Source organism: Mus pahari, chromosome 20 (genome assembly GCF_900095145.1).
Source record: "Mus pahari chromosome 20, PAHARI_EIJ_v1.1, whole genome shotgun sequence".
NCBI lineage: Eukaryota > Metazoa > Chordata > Mammalia > Rodentia > Muridae > Mus > Mus pahari.
The window spans coordinates 41644319-41653043 of NC_034609.1; the positions used below are offsets into that span (position 1 = coordinate 41644319).

General features: G+C 45.4%; 1 protein-coding gene and 1 non-coding gene across 2 annotated transcripts in view; one reads left to right on the forward strand and one right to left on the reverse strand.

The window, feature by feature from the left end:
• Cdh13 (cadherin 13) overlaps positions 1 to 8725 on the forward strand; it is a 1027905-nt gene that overhangs the window by 139903 nt on the left and 879277 nt on the right. The window lies entirely within an intron of this gene.
• Positions 2651 to 2757, reverse strand: LOC115062715. Its single transcript, XR_003842647.1, has one exon. It is a non-coding gene; the product is annotated as a U6 spliceosomal RNA (small nuclear RNA).

Consider the following 8725-nt stretch of genomic DNA (forward strand, 5'->3'; position numbering starts at 1 on the left):
CGACGGCAGGCAGTTGTAAGAGGTTCATGCACGGTTGAGGAATTTGGGACTCAGAAAGGTGCTGAAAGTCACAACTGAGGAGGCTAGCACACAGGGGGAGGTTGGGACTCTTAAATCTACTTTACAAGTAAAGGAACTGCGAGTCAAGGCGGTGACGCCCTGTGGGGGTGAGAAAATATTACAGAAAAATTAAGTGTGAGTCTCATAAGAACTTAGAGTGTAGAGAAGGACATGTTGATGGAACTTTAATATTGTCCAATATTAAATTGCATCATGCCCGCTGTAAAGGGCACATCACAGAGTTAGACATCTCAAGCTGCCATGGCTGGGTTTCTGTGGGACCCTCCAGTAGATACAACATGTATTCTCATTCCACAAATTCTGCACTATGAGATAGATCATGTGTTTGTACCAGTGACAAATCTATTGGCATGTGACAAATTATCCTCAAACATTGTTGTTTACATGACAACTATGCAGGATGTTGGGGTATCGAGACTCTGGAGAGAGCTTAACCATACCTGAGGCTAACATCAAGGTTACCTTGGACCCAAAGCATCATTTACATGAGTCTGGTAGGTTAGTTTCTGAATATACCCATGAAGACTTGGGGAGGATTTTGTCTTTTGAGGCTATGGGCCTGTACACCTTGGTTGCTGCTTGGCTGTTGGATAAGGGAAGGCCTCAGTCTCTTGCTCTGTGGTCTGCCCCAGAGGGCAGCTTACCTCATGGAGGCAAATGATGGAGGAGATCAGAGGGATGGCTGGATGGGTGCCTCTAATGCCAAAGCCCTGCCCTTCCATTACTTCATCATGGAAGACCATGTTCAGTTCCTTCAAAGCAAGTCACTAAATCTTGATCCAACTTCATGATGGGGGGGGGGTGGTTTCCAGGAAACCAAACACCTGAACAAAGTAGATATCCCTGAAAAACCAGATGCTGCCTAGCGAAGTACCCAGGGCTTCTTTGATATAAAGCGAATATCAAGTAAATACTGAGTTATGTGTAGAGAGATCTCTCCCAAAGAAAATCTTGTCTGCCTTAACAAGTCCTATGTACCCTGGTAACCCAGGGCAGAGTCAAGCCTTCCTGGAATAGAAGCCCTCGTTCTTACATCGCTTGCTTTGAATCCACTTTCCTTGACCCTGATGACGAATCCAACCTTCTTCCTAAATTGAATATGGAGGAGGCATTCCCTTGCGGCTTCTGTTGATGCTCTATACAAATAAGGGTTTTTCTTAGAACCCGAGCTCTTGGCATGGGAAGCCCTATGTCTAGGTACTACCTTGTAGCTGGAAGCATCTCTTTACCCCCCCCCCCAGATGCTCTTCCTCTATCTCTGTATCTCTGTGCCTTCCCCTCCTCTTCCTTTAGTTAAGATGAGAGATTACCATAACTTATGAGCTCTGGCTGCACAGAAGGCATCCTATCTCCTACTGATTGTTTCCAAAGCTAGTCAATTTGAACTTGGACCTTTTCCAAAGCCCTCGTTTTTCTTAGCATGTCTGCAACAGATATTTAAGAACTGTGTGTCTTCCAGACCCTGGATAGGATCATACATTGAATATGCTCATTTAATTTACCTTGATGCTAAATGCCACTGCTTCTTTTATGATGTAGGCAAAGTAGCAATACAAGTTAATCTCAGTGATTAAAAAGGAAAAAAAAATGTTAATCAAAACACTCTCCCTTTTCATAGATGTTTTCTTTCATGCCTGCTGAGTGACTGTCACAGCTTGTGACACTCTCCTCTCCTCTTCACTTCCATTGTACATCATTATCATCACACAGGTGCAGTGTGTCTCCCTGAGTTAGTACCATACCTTCCCCTTCATTTCAAGTCTTAGATTTTCTATTTTATCATTAATAATTTTACTCATTTACGTTTTAAATGATATCCCCTTCCTGGTTTCCCCTCTACAAACTCTACATCCCATCTCCCTTCTCCCCCCTCCCCTTTGCCTCTATGAGGGTGTTCCTCTACCCACTCACTCATTCCTGCCTTACAACTCCCTAGCATCCCCTTACACTGGGGTATCAAGAGTCCACAGGACTAAGGGTCTCCCCTCCCACTGATGTCAGATAAAGCCATCCTCTGCTACATATGCAACTGGAGCCATGGGTCCCTCCATGTGTACTAATTGGTTGGTGGTTTAGTCCCTGGGAGCTCTGGGTGGTCGGGTTAGTTGATACTGTTCTTCCTATGGAGTTACAGTCTCCTTTAGCTCCTTTAGTCCTTCCCCTAGCTCTTTAATTGGGGTCCCTGGGCTCATTCCGATGGTTGGCTGTGAGTATCTGCATCCACATTGGTCAGGTGCTGGTAGAACCTCTCAGGGAACAGCCATACCAGGCTCCTGTCAGCAAGCGCTTCTTGGCATCAGCAATAGTGTTGTAGTTTGGTGTCTGCAGATGGGATGGATCCCTAGGTGGGGTAGTCTCTGGATGTCCTTTCCTTCAGACTCTGTTCCATTTTTTTGTCCCTATCTTTCCTTGGACAGGAAAAATTCTGGGTTAAAAATTTTGAGATGGGTGGGTGTTCCCCATCTCTCAAGTGGGGGCTGTGCCTATCTATTGGAGGTGGTTTCTAGAGGCTCGCTCTCCCCTCTGTTGGATATTTCAGCTAAATTCATCCCTTTTGGGTCCTGGAGCCAAAAATATGGACTGTTTCACAATTTTGCATGTTATCCTTGCCCAGGGACCATGCTAATCTTTTCTGTATTGTTCCAATTTTAGTATACGTGCTGCTGAAGCGAGCACTAGATTTTCTGTTTTAAAATTGCCTATGTTTGTTATAGCATATAAAGCACTAGGTTAAATTATGGCCTTGCTATACATAGGTGCTTCTCATTATGTATAACACGAGATTTGTACACGTATTTTGTGTGTTGTATACAGAGGAGCTCTTAAGTACCGGCATGCATGTATATAGGTATGCATCATGTATGTGCCTGTATATGGGTATATGGATGTCTAAAGTTGACATTTTAGTAGTATCTTTATAGATTGTTTTCCACTATATTTATTGAAACCAACAACTTGCCAAGTCCAGCCAGTTTAATGCCATGAAGCTCCATCCCCCCCAGCCCAACTGGTCCCTCTACATAAAATCAGCTACGTCATCTTTCAAGAGTCCATCTCTGTAAGGCCTGTGGGTTGAGGCATTCTCTCCCAGCAAGAGGAATCAGGAACACCTCTCCTCCCAGCCATGTGTATACAAGTCTGTTTTAATTGAATATCTCCTGGTAGGGTTCCAAAAGGATCTCTGAGCTGTGGTTTGGGGTAAGGGAGCTCCAAGTACATTCCTATGAAGAAACCTATCATCCATGTTGGGTAAATATTTTCCATGCCAGGGGATTTGAGGTTACCCACGCTCCCGTAGTAATGCCGCGTACCCATTCCCTGTAAGTAAGCTGCTAGACACATCGGGTCTCAGGGCGAGCTGGTAGAATTGTACTTTGGTTTGCCATGGGAGACGAGGGTAGACATGGTTCACAGGTCATAGGAGGAGCTTCCACAACATTGAATTAGTCAGTTTGCCCTGGGGATTCCTGTCTCTTCCTCCTGAGTGCTATGGTTACGGAAGGTCCTCACATGTATCCAGCTTTTACGTAAGTTCTATTATCCAAAGTCTGGTCCTAATGTTTGCTTGTATGCTTTTTCTTTTTCTTTTCTTTTCTTTTCTTTTTTTTTTTAAACCTATTTAGCTATATCCCCAGCCCCCGTAGTGTGTTCACAGTATACAAAGCGATTGGACCCCAGTTATATGCAGATAGATGGTGACTAGCACAGGCACTGGCACCACCTCCATCCACGCTTGGATGCCTGAGCCCCAGGAGCTGAAGTACCCTTGCTCCTACGATTGTAAAGGTTTTCAACACAAATGTAATTCTGAGAAGAGAGTGATCAGGAGTGAGCCCTGGAGGCCGCTGTGTGTATCGATCCATCTCAGATGGACCGGCTTGGATCCTAGAAAGAGAAGAAAATGGTCAGAATTTCCAAGAGGGAGGAGAATCATGAAACCAAATTTAGAAAGGATTGGAAGAAGATGATGCATCCATCAGCGGAGAGGCAGCATCCAGCTCTCAAGGTTGCCTATCTTCCTTATTCATTGTGGTTGACATGTGAAATGGCATTTATAATGTACTAAGCACTTGGAAAATTCAGTCCCTTAATGGGAGGTTCTATCTCCCCAGTTTCATAGAGAAGAATCCTTAGGCTCAGACAAACACGTTCTAAGGTCACTCCATCAGCAGGTGACAGACAGTCTGCTCTCATGGAACTAAAAAACCAGGAGACAGCCCTGGGGGAATTCTTGTGTAACCACAGCGTGACTGATGTCAGGATTGCAGTGGGAGCAGTGGCCTAGTGTCCCGCAGACAGTGTTCTTCTTCCCTTGGGACTGTAGGGATGTGGAACAGATTAGGAATCAGGCGTTAGGATCGGGCACAGAATGGTGGTGGCTCACTCCAAGGGCCAGGGCTGAAGAGTCCAGGGAACGTCAGAAAGAACCAACTGCACGTGTGCTCCGCTCTAAGCCAGCTGTGCTGTGTGTTCCTACATACTGTCCTGCCACAGCTGAATTGGGTTGCATGGATCAGAATTCAGTTCTGGGAGTGGCATGTGGGCATGTGTGCATGCATGCAAACGTGTGTGTGTGTGTGGTGTGTGTACGCATGAACTTGTGTGCACACCCACGAGAGTGTGTATGTATGTTTGTATGTGTATGTATGTGTGTGTTTCTGCATGTGTGCATGTGTGAGTGTGTTCCCCAAGTTTCTTCCCTACCAGATGGTGACAGAAGGGTCACCATGGGAGAAGACAGCAACCTCTTAATCTATTCTGGCATCCAGTTCCTTTGTGAGAAAGTGCCCCCCCCCCCCAATCAACTAGTCCTTAAAGATACAAATACACCTCTACCTACACATCCCAGTTTTAGGGGATGCTGTCTCTGCCCTTTGGTGCAAAGAGCAAATTTATATTTCGTTGGGTTTCAGTTATGCATGAGTACCCTCAGGGCTGAAACCTGTGATGTAATATCAAGAAAAATACCAGATTACACGGCACCAAACATCTGCCCTCTTGCTTGTAGGATTGGGAATTAGGACAGGCCAGCACCATATATTTTAAGTGGAACGCCATCCCCTGTAGACCATAAGTGGCCCTGTCAGAGTTTATTTGAAAGCTATGCCTGCCTTCAGAAATTCATTAGAGGGTCAGGGCCTTACAGGAGGGGAAGGTGTGTCTCTTTGACGATCCTTCTCTTGCTCTCTGATAAAGGGGATGGCAGGCGGGCTCGAAATGACTCCTGGGTAGCAAGGAATATAAATATCCAGTCGTGACAGTCCCTGAAGGATAAATGACAGCAGCACATGCAGCCTGGCTTCTGTGCATCTCCAAGCGGCCTTTCCTTTGCCACCGAGCTGACATATGAGTAAATTGATTCCAGGTGATGCCGACATTTTGTAATTATCACTATCTATAATTTTCATCATATTCTGCTGAATATTTTGATCATTTAAAATAGAGACGCAAGCCTAATAGTGGTCATTAGTTTAGCTCAAGAGAAAATTCATGGTTTAATAAACTTACATCAGAAATGACTTAGTCAAAATCACAACTGGCATGATTAGTGCTCTCATTTATTTTTTATAGTAATAATAATAATATTAAGAAACACCAGGCTGACTTTAACCAAACTGACAGCTTTTCTTACCCAAACTGGTTCATTATTCTGTTGTTATTTGAGGAAGAAAAAAATGTGTATATAATAGTAATATATATATATATATATATATATATATATATATATATACACACATATATATTATAGTAATATAGTTGGTAGTAGTCAAAAATGTAACAACTTGACATAAAAGCAAAGGCTATGTTCTGTTCTACAGTTGGCAGTAGCTGGCTGATGCCAGTGCTCTATTTTCTGTCCACTTGAGAAAAACCTGGTGGCCTTAGAAGGAGGTCAGGCCTGGGGACTCTGACGTCCCTTCCTACTACCCAAAGAGGTTGTTTTGTGACGCTTGCTGGGCATGCAGGCAGCCTTCGACTTGATTTTCATATTTTCCTTTGTTTCAATTTCTGTTTTAAGTGCACCCCCTGTAGCTTGCTGCTGTGTTCATCTGAAAGAAGAAAAAAAATAAATGGAGCAGTATTCAGAGATGATGCTTTAAAACTCTTATGAAGGGGGTTTGATCACTGCTAAGGCGTGGCCAGCAGGCATCCACCTGGAGACACTGCACCTATTGACCTAGAGCCTGAGATCGCAGCGTCCTCCACACTCCTCTAGTTCTGGGGCTGGAGGCTGCTGAGTCCTGACCACCAAGTGGCCTGTTGGTGGCTCAATATTTATATGGCCACCACCACCACCGCCTCCTCCTCGTCCTCCCTCTCCCCCTTTTCTTCCAATTACTTACTTGGTATGTGTTTATGTATGTGTGTACATGTGCGTGTGTGCATGCCACAGCACATGCATGGAGATCACAGGACAATGTTCAGAAATGATCTCTTTCCCTTCAGCATGTAGGTTCCAGGGATCAAACTGAGGCCCTGAGCCTTGGCAGGAGTCCCTATACCAACTGACTCATCTTGCCAGGCTAGATATCTTAATGGACATAACCTGAATGGTTGAGACATACCTTATCACCCTGACAGTTGGGATTGTTGCTATCTGCTCACCCACGGCACGTCTAGCCTTCCATTGATATGCCCAATTCATCTACTTACTCATCTTTCCATCCAGTCACATTCCACCTGCCCACTGATCATCCATCCATCCCACCACCCTCCCACCCTTCTCACTAATCTACCTACACAGTATCCCATCTTTGTATCTGTCTGTCTATTCATCTGTATCTTCTATCACCTATCTATCTATCTATCTGTATGTTGTATATGGAGTGGGGATCATTTGTCTATCTATGTTTCTATGTATCTATGTATGTTTGTGTGTCTGTCTATTTATTTGAATGTTGTATATGGGGGGATCATTTGTCTATGTATCTACCTATGTATCTATGTGTCTATCTATCTTTCTGAATGTTTTATGTGGGGTGGGGATCATTTGTCTATGTATACATGTTTATATGTATCTATGTATCTATGTATGTATATGTATGTATATATGTATGTATCATCTATCTATGTCCTTCCTTCCTTCCTTCCTTCCTTCCTTCCTTCCTTCCTTCCTTCCACCAGTCTATGCATCCAGCCATTGATTGATTCACTTACTCACTTGCTTCTATTCAACCATTCGCATATCCATTCTTCTACAAACCCATTACACTCATTCACAGAAGCATACACCTTTCATACCAATCAGGCACACTTTAGGTGACAAAGAAACATACAGGGCATAGTTATACTGCTTGAGGACTTAAGGTCTAATGCAGAACCCACAGGCAAAGCGGAAAGCTGGTGCCCAGAGCTGATTGTGAGTGTAGACACTATGCAGAGACCTCACTGTGAGCAGGCAGAAAGCGTCTACTGAACCCTGACATAGAAGGTGAGGGGGTCCCCACTCAGGAGTGGGCAATGTGAGCAGAACACAGAATTCCAGGAGCTCGGTGCCCAGACTGTCACAGATTTCTTGTTTGGGAGGACGACCTCCATGTGGACTGGGATGACCACAGACGGGACTGGGGAGAATTGAGGTTCTGAGCAGATGAAGGTACCCAGAAGCAGCTTCGGGAACCCATCCAAAGAGCCTAGGTTCTGCATGAAATAGAAGAATAACCAAATAGACAGGGGAACGCATAAATGAATGGGAGGTAGCTCAACATGTCTTAGGGACAGGTCAATACACATGCAGATTGAATCAGCATAGGTGATTCCTCTATGTATACGAACACCCTGGACCCGGAAGCAATTCTATCCCTAGGGTGAACCTCAGCCTACTTTCTGGCTGCCTGCTTCCTGTTGCTGCTGTCTTCGGAGGGCCAGGAAGAGCAAACTGCTTTTTGAGCCCCTGCTCCTGGCTTTCAGCTCTGGACTGCGGTCTGCTCAAATTCCTTTCCCAGAAGCCTCTGGGTCTCTATTGGAGCCCAGCCGCTATTATTCCGGCCAACACCACCTCCCAACAAGAGCACAGACTTTGTAGCTTTCCCAGGTGCTGTGAGCCCGACATTGCCAAAAAATGCCAGCGATCCCCAGGTCTCCTCCCTCCGCAGAGATTAAACAGATCGGAAACAAGGGCTTGTGGACCACAGGTGTGGCTCGGTGAGAGTAAATGTTCTCTTCCGATGCCGCAGTTGGCATCCAAGCACATTTCCTGCCTGTGAACCAGGCTTCAGGAGCATGGGAGGATGCCTCCAAGCCAGGGCATGCTCTGGGCTCTCCCTTTAGAGCCAAAGGCATCAGCTCAGGGAGCAGGCATCCTCTAGGGGCAGGGGTCCGGGTGGGGATAATGCCTGGACCTTGCAGCTCCAGCCTGCTGACTGATTAGGCTCAGCGAGGGTGTTAAGGGGCTACATTGTCCATCATTAACTCGGCTAGATGAACTTGGTAAGGGAAGCTGGCATCATGGAGTGAACCTATCTTTCTCACATCTTGAAATCAAGAGCTCAGACCATGAGAGCACAGAGAGGCAGCTCTAGGAAGTTCCCCAGTCCTAAAACCACTTAATAAAATTCCCAAGGACAAAGAGAACTTCTACCTATTGCAAAGTTGTTGTCCCTCTCCCTCTCCCTCTCCCTCTCCCTCTCCCTCTCCCTCTCCC